Genomic DNA, 13,383 nt, shown 5'->3' with positions numbered 1-13,383 from the left:
TTCTCTCGTTTGTCTTCCTTATTGTAATTAACTAGAATTACAATAGGCAGCATCAAATCGCATGTTTTCCATGAATGCGTCCCCGAAGGGAAATTTAAAACAAAATTAAGCAGCTGCAGAAGCAGGTGTAACAACATGGAAAATGCAATTTCAGGAGGTTTATAAACGTCGGAGATTTAGTTATGAAGGAAATTGGGGAAATTTCTGTCTTCCTGTGAATTAAAATTTATTGTTCTCCGTAGTGAATTTGAAAGTAAATGGGGTAATCTTGACAGTATAGAAAAAAGACTGCGGAACATGAGGAGATTCACCGGTAGAAACTAGAGTCTCTCTAATAAGTTGGAAATTAAATTATGGCTGCCCGCTATTGTGGCCGAAGTTTCCAGACTTTATAACTAACATTGGCGGAAACTTTAATCACTTTAATCAGGTCTAGACGTTACCGAGAGAGATAGAGAGAGAGAGAGAGAGAGAGAGAGAGAGCGCGAGAGAGAGAGAGAGAGAGAGAGAGAGATTAGTTTTTTTATTGTGAGATGGCTAATTCTGTTGGATGTGCAGACTCCTTCGCCTTCATCTAAGATTTAAAATTTTGGGAGGAAATCTCATTACTCGCATCTTTTAAGGGGCCAAATCTAAATGCAAACATCACCTGCATCTGCATCATGATAAATATGCAACACGTTGCGCAGACGATCCTTTGATTCTCCTCGGCCCTATGGAGGAACGTTATTCCGCAGAGTTCTTGGGGAATTTTAAGTGCGCCAAAAACCTCAAACAGTTTTATGGCACTTTAATATTCCTGCTGGAATTTATTCAGCAACGATTTTTCCAGACGTGAATAACCAAAGTTACCGCTGAATTATTACGTGCCCAGCGATATTTATCGTAAAAAGGAGATGCTGAAGTTGAAGGTTTTTCTAAGTCATTATTTTGTTTCTTTACGCATCCGTAACAAGGAAAAGTTTGAATTAGCTTTGCTCCAACTTCGCCCATAAATCTGCTTTTTATCGAACTTCCGGAAGTGCATTAAGGTGAAGTTTCGTCCATGCAAGGGAAAGCTATTGCTGAGACAACTGGTCATGAACAGCTTCAATTTGTATTTTATCACTAAGACTCTTTTGAAACGATACTAACCCATTCTGCTAAATCTTCTTAGATAAGCACAAAAGTATTGCTTTCTACGAGGCGCGCCTGCAGCGTAAACCGAGAAAATTGGAAAAATAAACGACAATTCACTGAAATGCCGGGTTTCCTCTGCTTTGAATATAGCCAATAATTCAATTTAACGATGCCCCATTTATTCTTTAAAATGTTTCTGAAACGACTATATTTCTTAGGTATTTGAGTCAAATAGGAGAACAAGATGTGAATTTAATATTGGAGGTAAGTGTCTTTTGAGCGAAAACTCGCCCCACACAATAAAACATTAGGCAGGAGCTTTCCATGGTTTAAGTGACAAGTTGAAACTCACAAAGCTCAGTTTTCCTAAGTATGAGGCACAGGTTTAAGCTAAATGTATTATTCATGGAATATACCGTGCATTTTGTACAAGATGGTGCACTATAGTCTAGGTAACAGGATATGCATTCTAGTTTATGTCCCTTGTGGCGATGGTGAAGTGTTAAACCGAGTAATGTGTCAATATAAAAGCTTCCGTATTTCAGTCGGAGGAAAAACACTCGAGAAGATATTGCCTCCGTGTTGGAAATTGAAGGATTGTTCTTTCCAATAACCTTGTACCCCGAGGAGGAAATCAGATTTTCAATTACAGGGATGTTCCTATCGAGGTCCCTTTGTTTGTTGCGAATTTACGTTTAAAGTGCATTTCCAGGAATACTATTCCCCATAAAAACAACTCTTCAAAAATTATAATTTCTTTCACAAAATCTCCAAAAACTACCAATATTCACTGTTTGAGCGTCGATATCTCGGAATGTGTGAAGAAATCTAAATTTAAAAAAATGTACAAATGATAAAATCTTTACGGGTTTCCGTGATACATGGAATAGATATTGTAGAGATCTACATTGTCACGTTTGCAACTTTACAAATAAATGCTGATGGTCAAATATTGACCTTCAGTATCCTCGGTCCAATATATCATTTAAATACTTAAATGTGCCGGAAGATTCGTCTGAACAGGTTCTATGAAACTACGAAAAAAAAAGTTATTCTATCCTTATCTATATCATCCAATTAAAACTAAAAACACCATTTTAAAATATTTAAATTATTCAAAAAATTGTCAAAAAGCGGAGGTTCTTTTAAAAGTTTTCTAAATGTTTAAAGTTAATGTAGTCGGACCGCGAGGCATCTTCTAGAATAAAAAATATATGTGATGAAACGTTCCATGTGGCTCTACACAGGTAGAGTCCTGGAATTTTTAGTTAAACTTTCTATAAAAGACGTGAAAGAAGAAAGAAGGGAGAGAGAGAGAGAGAGAGAGAGAGAGAAAAAAAACAGAAAAAAGTGGGGTTGCGTGGTATTTTTTATGGTAAAATGCGAAATTTCACATTCAAAGGGGCTATTTTTATTTATGGTACCAATTTTGGTTGCCGATTTCTCTTCAGCTATAGCTAACTGGAGAAGTGTTTGCAAAGTTTGACTACCCTTGTCTAAAACACTAATTCTATATCCACGTAAAATGAATTATTGGTAATTGAATTTTAATTATTATTCATATCGAGTTATTTATTTATTGTTTTATTCATGTAGCAGTCCAGCTGAAAATCCACATTACTCGCGTTATTATCATGCAATTTTGAGAATCAGGTATTATTTAATTAAATTTTAACCTCATGACTGCTGGAATACTCGAGATGCGCTTGGCAAAGTTCATAATGTCAAAGAATATTTTAAGAAAATTAGCTCTGAACTTTGCAATTCTCCAAATCCTAAAACAATAAAATTCTGGATTAAATTCCCATTTCCTCGCAAATGATCAAATTCCATGTATAAAATAAAGCAAAATGCTGTGAGTCTTAATATCGGGCAAGTATAGAAATGCCTTTGAAATTTCGCCTCAAAAAACTGCGTTGTTGAGTGTACTTTGCTACAGCGAGTGTGAAAACAACTATATAAAAATGTTTTAAACAAAGAGTTGAAAGACTAATAATCAGTGAGTGTTTATTATACGTAGAGTAGTTTCTTGGCCACAGTTAGGTCATTTGTTTGGCGATTTGGAATTGCACGAGTGCCAGACTGTAACGCACTTAATGTTTAAAAGTGTTTCGTTTGTCGAATAAATAACGCTCCGGTTTTCTGCAAATATTTGTAACAAGTGGCACATTGTTTAGGTTTACCACAGCACTGTTTTGAAACGAAAGTTTGAAAATTGATTTCTAAAGGAAATCTAACAAGATTTCTTTGGAGCGATTCCAGAGTGACAAAAACAACGCCGAGCTTATTAACATACCGCCATTACACACCACTCAAAACAATTAGACGATATTATATTATTTATGAAAATAATTTTTTATTCAATTTTGTTCACCTATTTTCTTTAGAATAATAGTAATTTAATAGGACTGAACAGGAAAGTAATGCATACTGTGGGTCTCTGTCGATTTTACAGATTTTCGCTCGAATTCTAACGAAGAATATAAAAGATCATTTAAGCGCTACTTAGGTATCAGTCGAATTGTTATGCTCAGGAATGAGTGGTGTGCAATTTTTTTATTTCATTATCCCTACAATGAACGCGCAACATGATTTGATGGAAAGCGAATCATGGCGAGCCGTAGGGCAACTCGAAACTGGGCGAAGACAGACGCATGCTGCTCAAGTGTTTAATGTCAGCCAAAGTTTAGTTTCAAGATTGTGGAATCGATTTCTTGAAAGAGGAAATGTTAGAGGAAGATCAGGACAAGATCGGCCACCAACAACAACATCCAGGAAAGGCCGATTTCTCCTTTTGCTCGCGAGGAGAAATCGCAATTTCGATGCCGCACTTCTAAGAAGCGAATTTGCCCGTGGTACCGGAAGGCTAGTGTCCACTCAAACCATAAGAAGTAGACCCCACAATGTCGGATTGTATGTCCGAAAAGCAATGGTGTGTATTCTACTGATGGTGGAACATATTAGGTCGTATAGGATGAAATGAGTAGATTCTCGAAATGTCACATTCAACTGTGAATAACTTCACTCTAAATCTATACTCGGACTTGACTTTTTTATGTGGAAAAGGCACATTCTTCCTCTTTCGACCAGAGTTTAAAGTGTTAAAAATTATTGAAAACTTTTATTTTTATAAAAATGTTTGTGCAACCATGCAAAATAGTGAAATTCGTGTGTTAATGAAATATGAGTTCCACCGTGGAACCACAACAGCTCAGACGGCTCGCAATATTAATGATGTGTTTGGTAGTGAGGTCACTTCACAGCAAACAGTATCTCGTTGGTTCATGAAATTTCGTTCTGCCAATTTTGACCTAACAAATGAACCACGTGGACGACTTGGACCTCAAGTGGATAACGATCATCTGAAAGCCGTGGTGGAAGCGAATCCACGTCAAAGTGCGTTCGAATTTTCGTTAATATTCAGTGTAACCAAAAAAACAATGTTGACTCATTTGGCTGAAATTGGTGAAGTGAAAAAGTTGGACAAGTGGGTACCGCATGAGTTTAGCGACATACAGAAAGAACGAAGTCTCGAAGCTTGTGTTTCTTTGTTGTGCCGGTATAATAACAATCCATTTTTGAATCGGATTATTACTTGTGATGAGAAATGGATCCTATATGACAATACCAGACGTTCATCGCAGTGGTTGGATCAAGATGAACCACCAAAACATTGTGCGAAAAAAAATCTTCATCAAAAGAAGCTTATGGTGTCCGTTTGGTGGTCCAACGCAGGTGTCATCCATCACAGCTTCATGACACCTGGTGAATCGATTACTGCTGATGTCTACTGCCGACAACTGACCGAAATGATGAGGCAACTGACCGAAATGATGAGGCAACTGACGGTTAAGCAGCCAAGATTAGTCAATCGAAGCGCACCGCTATTGTTGGACGACAACGCTCGGCCACACACCGCACAAGTCACCTTGGCCAAGCTATAGGAGTTGGAATTGGAAACTCTTCGTCATCCACCGTATTCACCCGACTTAGCACCCATTGATTACCACTTCTTTCAAAATTTGGATAACTTCTTGGCAGGGAAAACATTCAACTCCGACGAGGCTGTCAAAGCTGCCCTCCACGAGTTTATTGACTCCCGGCCTGCAGGCTTTTACAGCAGGGGAATCAATGAACTTCCCGTTAAGTGGCAGAAGTGTATTGATAAAGGTGGTGCATATTTCTATTGACAATAAAAACATTTCATATGGAAAAAAAATGACTAAAGTTTCAATTCAATTCTACTCATTTCATACTACACGACCTAATAATAGAGCAAGAAGAGCACGGGCTGAACTTCATCGAAATTGGACCTGTAATGACTGGGGTCGGGGACTCTTCAGTGACGAGTCCAAGTTCATTGTGGAACTTGATAATTGACGTGTTATGATTTGGCGTGAACGCGGAACACGAAACAATCATCAGTTTGTCAGAAAAAGATTTCACTTTGAAAGTGGCGGTACCATGGTATGGGCTAGTAATAGTCTTGGCGGGGCCAGGCAGATCTTGATTTCATTGACAGTGGTCCCTTAAACGCCAACAGGCATCTTAATGAAATTCTGCAACCTGTTATGACGTCGTACGTTGGAGCAATAGGTAATCAGTTCATATCTATGGACGACAATGCTCATCCACATCGCGCTTACATCGTGACCAACTGGTTGGACGAAATCAGTATCGAAGATGTTGTAAAATTCTTTTTATTCAGACCGACCAAAGGTGTGAAAGTAAAAACGCAATTGTCATAGTAATTAGTTGAACCTTTATTTATATTATCAACGAACGTTATTTAAGCCCGACAGACGATAGACTGACTTTGCTTTTGCTACTCTCATCGCTAAGCTAGGAAAAGGGGAAAGAAGCACTAGCCTAAGCAATAATCATATTTAGGCCCCGTGAATAGGAATTCGCTTTGTTCATCGTTTTGGATATTCCAACAGAAGGTACGGTACGACCTGCGAATTATCTAGATGGAAATCCAATTGAGCATGCCTGGAATACTTTGAGAAGACGTGCTGCAAGCAGAAACTTACCATCTCGAACTATTCTAGATCATCGAGATGCCCTAGTTGAGGAATTGAACGGAGTTCCCCAAGACGTCTTTGATAACTCGATTGAAACGGTGACATCACGATGCCAAGCCTTTTGAGCGGCAAGAGGGCGTGATGCTCATGATTAAAAATTCATTTCTGTACCCAATTAATAAATAACGAATTCAAATTACATCGGATAACCATCGCCTTTTAATTTAAACATTTGCACAATTTCAAACGGGACTGTCACAACTGGTCAAATCAAGTTTGAACAAGAAGTGTTTTATTTTATCAGTAAAAAACTTCAAACCGCAAATACAATTTGTTTTATGCGTTTTGCGTGGCGCAAAAAAAATTTTAAAAATAATATTTTGAAATATACCGCAATTGTTTTGACCAGTGTAGGATGAAGGTGGAGCTAATTACCACTAATTAATTAGTACAAAAAACGTATTTAAAATAGAAAATCCGAATTAAAAAAAAAAACCATGAAATGAGAAGAACAACGGTCCAGCGGATTCCTAAAGAGTTATTAGCCTCGCTTATTAGCAGCTTAACCCGCATTTTTAATAACCCGTCAAGGCCGAATTTTATAATTGGCACAAGTTTCCGACCAAGGCGGCACAAACAGATGGTTTCGGGTTATTAACTTGTCGGTACACCTTTAGTTCAAGTTGCAGTTTTTCTTTATTTTGTCCGTTATAAATAAGTTGACACGTTCGACTCTATTTGTGGACCTTGTTGAGGCCTGGAAATGTAGTCTTGCGGTACCAAGGTCTTCCAAGTCTCAACGAAAAAACTGAACAAACCAAACGCAAATGCCTTTGGAGTATTGGCCGAACTAAAACTCCCTTTAAAGTATCATTATCGTCACTGGTCAGCCCGTTTCACCCTCCTCTTGGTCTCTACGATCTATCGGGCAGTTCGATAATTAATGTCGTTTTATTCTCGTGGAGGGCTTAATTTATACGTATCGAGTAGTAGTGGTCTCGTCGCTTATGTTATTACATGCCATCTTAAAGGTTGTGTTTTAGACTTTTTCCGATCTAAAATTGAACGTGATTAGTAAACAAGAAGCTGTTTAAAATTTAAGTTGAAGATGGACAATCGAAGTGAGCATTATCGACACATTTCATCATTTTACTTTCGAAAGGGCAAAAATGCGGTACAAGCTCAGAAGAACTTGCGTGAAGTTTATGGTGAGAACTGCCTTACCGAACGCCAGTGCCAGCGTTGGTTTTCTCGCTTTCGTTCCGGAAATTTTAATGTCCAAGGTGCACCGCACACTGGACGCCCAATCACCATTGATAACGATAACATAAAGGCCTTAATCGAAGCTAATCGGCGCATGACAACTCGAGAGATAGCAGAAAAGTTGAACATGTCGAACTCAACCGTTTCTCTGCATTTAAAAAAGCTTGGGTACGTTAGCAAATTGGATGTGTGGGTTCCTCACGAATTGAAGGAAATTCACCTCACCCAACGCATTAACATATGCGATTCTTTGCCGAATCGTAACCAAAACGACCCACTTCTAAAAAGAGTCATAACGGGTGATGAAAGATGGATTGGCTACGATAACGTAGTCCGAAAACGATCATGGACCAAACAAGATAAACGTGCGCAATCGACGTCCAAAGCCAATATTAATCAAAAGAAGATTTTGCTATCTGTGTGGTGGGACTACAAGGGTATTCTGTATTTTGAACTGCTTTCGAGAAACCGAACTATTGATTCGAATGTTTACTGTCGTCAGCTATCGAAATTGAACGAAGAAATCAAAAGAAAACGTCCTGAACTCGCCAATCGCAAAGGGACACTGTTCCATCATGATAACGCTAGACCCCATACGTCTTTAATAACGCGTCAATAATTATTGGAACTAAATTGGGAACTGATACATCATCCGCCATATAGCGCTGACTTGGCGCCATCAGATTATTATTTGTTTCGTTCTCTTCGAAATCATTTGAATGGTAAAAATTTCGATTCTGATAAAGCCGCCAAAAATGAGTTAAATCAATTTTTTACTTCTAAAAATCAAGGCTTTTTCGAACGCGGAATTTTCCAACTTGCCGAAAGATGGCGAAAGGTCATCCACCAAGATGGCCACCACATCATTCATTAATATAAGTATATTCACTTTGAAAAAACATAAAAAATACGACATGAATTATCGAACAACCCAACAGTACGGTAGACAACAAGACAAAAGACAAAGGAGTGAGTGATGCTGTGACACTCTTCAACTGAGGAACAAGCAAACATTTCTTTACCGTTTCTAAACTGGTGTGGTGGCGGTGGTCTGGGCGCAGGCGGAGGATCCTCAAACTGCTGCAGCCACTCGTAGAGCTGCTCCAAATCCCTCAAACTCTGCTGCCTCTCTGCTTCCTCTCTCGCGGCCACTTCCTCTAAACTTTCCATCACTGTCACCAGTCAACTATCACTACCGTTGTTCGTACAATTTACAGTTGCGTACAAATTCACCATATTCGCTTCGAAAGTTTTCACCATACTGATTCCGAAAGTTATTGTTTATATTTGGATAGAGTATAATAATAGCAGAAGGTGCTGGGTAACTTTTATCGTGAAGAATAAACCTAAAGCTACGATTTCTTGACTAACCGTTACTGGGACTTAAGGTAGCTGAGGCATTAGGTGTTTCTTAATTGGTCCTAAAACCGAATGAAGCTGGTAACAATTCAAGAAAGTCTATTAGAGGGGCATGATTCCGATACAAAGTTTCTGCTGATTTTTTTTAATGGCGTCACGATCAATGAACTGCAATCTCACAATCGTACAAAACACCATTAGGCTATCGGTAGTTTTGTAGGCAAAATGCAAAAAGCGACATGGAAGTGGACGGCAATTAATTCATGATATTAGTAATTTAATGATTTTTGTTTGCTTAATTATTTAATGTCTTCTATGAAATACATGACACTAACAATGCCGGACGACGCATAATTTCTGGACGATAAAAAATAATTTATATTTCGCCGTGTTTCCGCATTTCCATTTTGAATTTGCATCGAAAAACGTCGATTCCGTATGTGCATGTATAATCGAATTAGGTTGATGTGAAGTAAATTGAAAATATGTTCATTTACAGGGTAATGGATGGGATAGCAAAAATTCTTATTTGGTATTTTTCCAAAAATAATACTGCATTGCAGACAATAGTATTTTGCAAAGAATTTGCAGAAATTTCCAATTTTTAAGCCAATAAAACTTATTTATGTAATCAGTTAGGAAATGCAGACTGTGGTGATTTGTGGAACGAGTGGGGATCTTCGAAACGCGTACAAGCAGGTCCCATAATATGAGTGCAATCACACAAAATGCAATTTTCTAGTGAGTTTCGTACGTGATTTTTTTATTTTGCGGAGCTATAGAAAAATCAAAAGAAAATGGTAGACATTCGAACTCATGGGGGTTGCCCCCAGTATTTGTAGAACTACCAGTGTTACCTACGGCAACCATTGCTGTTGCAGGTATCGTTTTTAAACTGAGCTAAAAAAATGAAGGTACCTGCTTTAAACATGTAACTAATTACTACATGAAACACATTTGTAATTACCGGTTTTGAATAAAAAAACTGTCATTTTATTAGTAAAAAATTAAAAAAAAAATTGTAATTAAATTTTGATGAGTTTAGTTAGCTTAACTTCTTGAAAGTTTGGCACACAGTATAAAGTTACAAACATACATCACCACACGTCATATTTATGAATTTTTTCGTACTTTTACAAATCATCCCTCCGTCTGTTACCTGAGGGCGCACCCTTACGTCACATTTTTTAATATCCCAGACGTACAAAAAGACTCTTTAATATGCATCGCAATATATCATCTTCCTTAATTTCTGAATCATCAATTCGTCTTGCATGTTGCCGTGATGAACGCTTGACATCTTTTTAGTGACAATTAAACCAATGATTCTCTCTGAATTGGGTTTAGGTATAAATGATTAAAACATTGAACTATTAATAATTTCTGTACACTACTTCTGATGGGAATTTGTGTGGGCTCCACTTATTGGTCTATGCCCATGAGTATCGAATAATGGAGATTTCGTAATTCTCCAAATTAAAACCTTCGTAATTTGATTGGATACGCCATGTTTGATGATAATCTGCATGGTCATATAAAGTGTAGTTCGGCAGGAATTTATTGTATGAATACTTAATTGTTGTTTTTCCTGGATGTTTGTACTGTCGAAGTTACGCTTCGCCAAATGTTTATTTGATATATAAATACATATAAATGGGAACTTTTTGGGTCATCGCATAAACTGGTGAACAAACGGATTTTTGCTCTATTTGCATGGGACGTTCGGGAGGTATTTTAAGTCAATAAAAACCGAAACATTAATTTTCTATTTGTTTTGGTTTTGAATAACCGAATCCCCGTATCGTTTTGTTTAATAAAATGAAAAACAATCTTGACAAATATCGCTGTACATGCCCTGTTAATCCAGTGATAAATTGGTCTAAACCTCATATTATTTTTATGTACAGTAGGCAAATACTCGTTACCTACTTCCTCATGTCGTTGTACTCTAATAACTCCAAGTGGCCGCTCTATTTTTACGTCCGATGTCCGGTTGTCGATATTCTGTACGGCTAGGCAATTTTATCTAAAAATAGAACCTATTGACCCATTATTAATATTGCCCTTTTCCTGGTCGGATGACCCTTTTTCCCATCCGAGGGCCGAATACGTAAAAATTGCGGTGATATATTGGAAATGTACGAGTTTTGGCCTATATCGAGCGAACGCCATCTGCTCCGAAGAAGATTAATGAATATCTGAAATGTAATTACTGGTTCTCGATTCGTAGATTTTTGGGCATTTCCATGAGATGAAGGCATTCATTGAAAAAAAAAATGGAACAGATGGAAAGAAAATCCGTCATCAAGATGTTTCCAATATGCATAAATGTATATACATATTTTGGCATGCAAATTGCATCGATTTATTCGACAAGTTTTATTTTTAGATTTGAGACATGAAATCCTACGTATTCTCAAGTGGCAACGAACCTGCATGAAGAGGCGAGGTACAAAGACAATGATTACCCACGTCATAGCCTTGAAAACAGATTAAAGCATGGTAAAACCTCGGTTGAACGCACGAAATTTTGCTTTAAAACCACCCTCGAATGGTAAGTAGGAAATCCTCCTTTTTAGATACCAGGACAGGAAACATTTAAAATCGAAAACAAAGCGGCAACGTCGCAAAAAGCTGGGTAAGAATTTTTTTTTACACTTTGCGCCAACACCTCACATCAGCCCATTTTCATTGTGTGGGGTCCAAAAAAGTATATTTTTAAAATTTTGACATAAAACATCCGTTTTGAATTGTTTAAAACGGAGTTTTGGGCTGAAATCCCGTCCTGGAATTATAACATGTAAACTACACACGTGTAACACAGATTCGTGAATACGGGAACCCCAATATTGGAAAATTTTAATCTTAAAAAAATCAGGAGGTATATATATATAATAGAAAAACTATGATACCTACGAAAAGTATGACGGCATGAGTCCCGTAAAAGACTCGAGTCATATCCAATAAATGTTTAGACCACTCTGGACAATCAGCTCTGGATTTAAACAATAGTAATTAGCCCATCCTGTCCACTCTTTTGTGCACAATGTCGTTAATTCGGTGAAACAGCATTTCATAGTTTAATGGACTGCATGCCCGATAATAATACTCTGCATTATTAAGTGAAAAATGGGCATTGCATAAGCTCTAAAAATAAACGGCCATAGGGAACAACACTGAATAATTAGTTTTGACCTGAATAAATTTGTAAATTATTGATAATAATACTTAAGCTGGAAGCATTACTGCTAGAGCAAGAAGTTCGTAAGCCGTAAAGAATTCATTTATTGACGCATGCAAACCACCGCGTGACAGGGCAAATCCCACGAAAATAACAATGGAAGTGGTTGCTACAGGGTCGCAGCTATTTGGAGATAACTCAGTAATTTTTTTTTTAACATAAATAAATAAACTTGATAAACTGAAAAAACTGTTGTAATACCAATGTTTACTTGATCCTTTCGGAAATATGGGCCATCGAATGTTATAAATTCCTGTCAATACGACACGGGGGCTTAAAGGGTTAAGGGCTTTTGTTGATACGTCCTATATGTGATATGACGTGGGATTTAGTAAGCGTTAATGCGCAACTAAAATATTACTTTTTGCAATAGGGGGTTCGAAGTGGGACACAAGAGTGGTTTAATGCCTGAGAGATACATTAATGATCGTGTTATTTTCGTTTGTATGGGAATTGTTTATATTTTCAAATCGATTGAAAAAATTGGTGATACGGTGGTCGACCGGAACTAATTGGCTATAATAATTATTTGGTACAATGGCAGTGAGGATCAGAGATATATTCATGTCCAAAATGATTTAATAAAAAATATTATACATTGTCATATGTACAGACGAGCACAAACCTCGACAATTTTGGCCACATTCGAAGTTCTTTTGAATAAAAAAATCAACTCCAATAAATATACCCTATATATGTGAACACACACACACACATAGAGTATCGGAGTATATATATATATATACTCCGACAACCCCCTACATAACCCATCCAACCAACTATTATACCAAAGCACCAACATGACAAGAATAACGGAAAGAATTCTGGACGTGCAAACGAAATGGAAAGACAATCCTGACAATTGGGCAATAGTAACCCCACTGTGTCTGACAAGACAAACAAGACAGTCAAATCTCCAATTCCCCAATACAACCCTGATAGAGCACTACAGCCTGTAAATGTAAATAGTGCAACGGATTCAAAATATTTCTGTTCTTTCTTCTTTTATCTCTTGGACAGTATGAAACACTAAGTTTAGTAATTTGTATCATGGGCAGAAAGACCAACAACGGTTGATAGCCCTTTTCCTTTTGGAAATAAAAATTTATATATATATATAATAACAAAATTATAATACTATTCTTTAGCTGGCTATATTTTACTACACCTTATAAATATTAAAATTAGTCGACGCTATACAACCTACCCCATGGTATTAACACCAATTTTGTAGTTTAATTGAATATCATCAAGTGAGGCCCATTTTTTTAGATTCTACGCGTATTTTATTTTAGCATTAGACCAAAAAGTTCCACATTTTAAACAATTTCCTCAAAGCCTTCCAATAATTCCCATTAATTTGTAAGACTGTTAGAA

At 37.2% G+C, this 13,383-nt stretch overlaps 1 protein-coding gene and 1 long non-coding RNA gene across 6 annotated transcripts in view; both read right to left on the bottom strand.

The window, feature by feature from the left end:
* Window positions 1–13,383, bottom strand: part of DIP2 (disco-interacting protein 2) — a 130,739-nt gene that overhangs the window by 54,644 nt on the left and 62,712 nt on the right. The window lies entirely within an intron of this gene.
* On the bottom strand, window positions 6,384–13,040 carry LOC136344519 (uncharacterized). Its single transcript, XR_010732973.1, has 3 exons — window positions 11,678–13,040; window positions 10,695–10,791; window positions 6,384–7,198 (listed from the first exon to the last, which is right to left on the bottom strand). It is a non-coding gene; the product is annotated as an uncharacterized lncRNA (long non-coding RNA).

This window comes from Euwallacea fornicatus, chromosome 17 (genome assembly GCF_040115645.1).
Source record: "Euwallacea fornicatus isolate EFF26 chromosome 17, ASM4011564v1, whole genome shotgun sequence".
Taxonomy (NCBI): domain Eukaryota; kingdom Metazoa; phylum Arthropoda; class Insecta; order Coleoptera; family Curculionidae; genus Euwallacea; species Euwallacea fornicatus.
The sequence above is the reverse complement of the archived record's forward strand: the minus strand, read 5'-3'. Positions and strand labels throughout refer to the sequence as shown.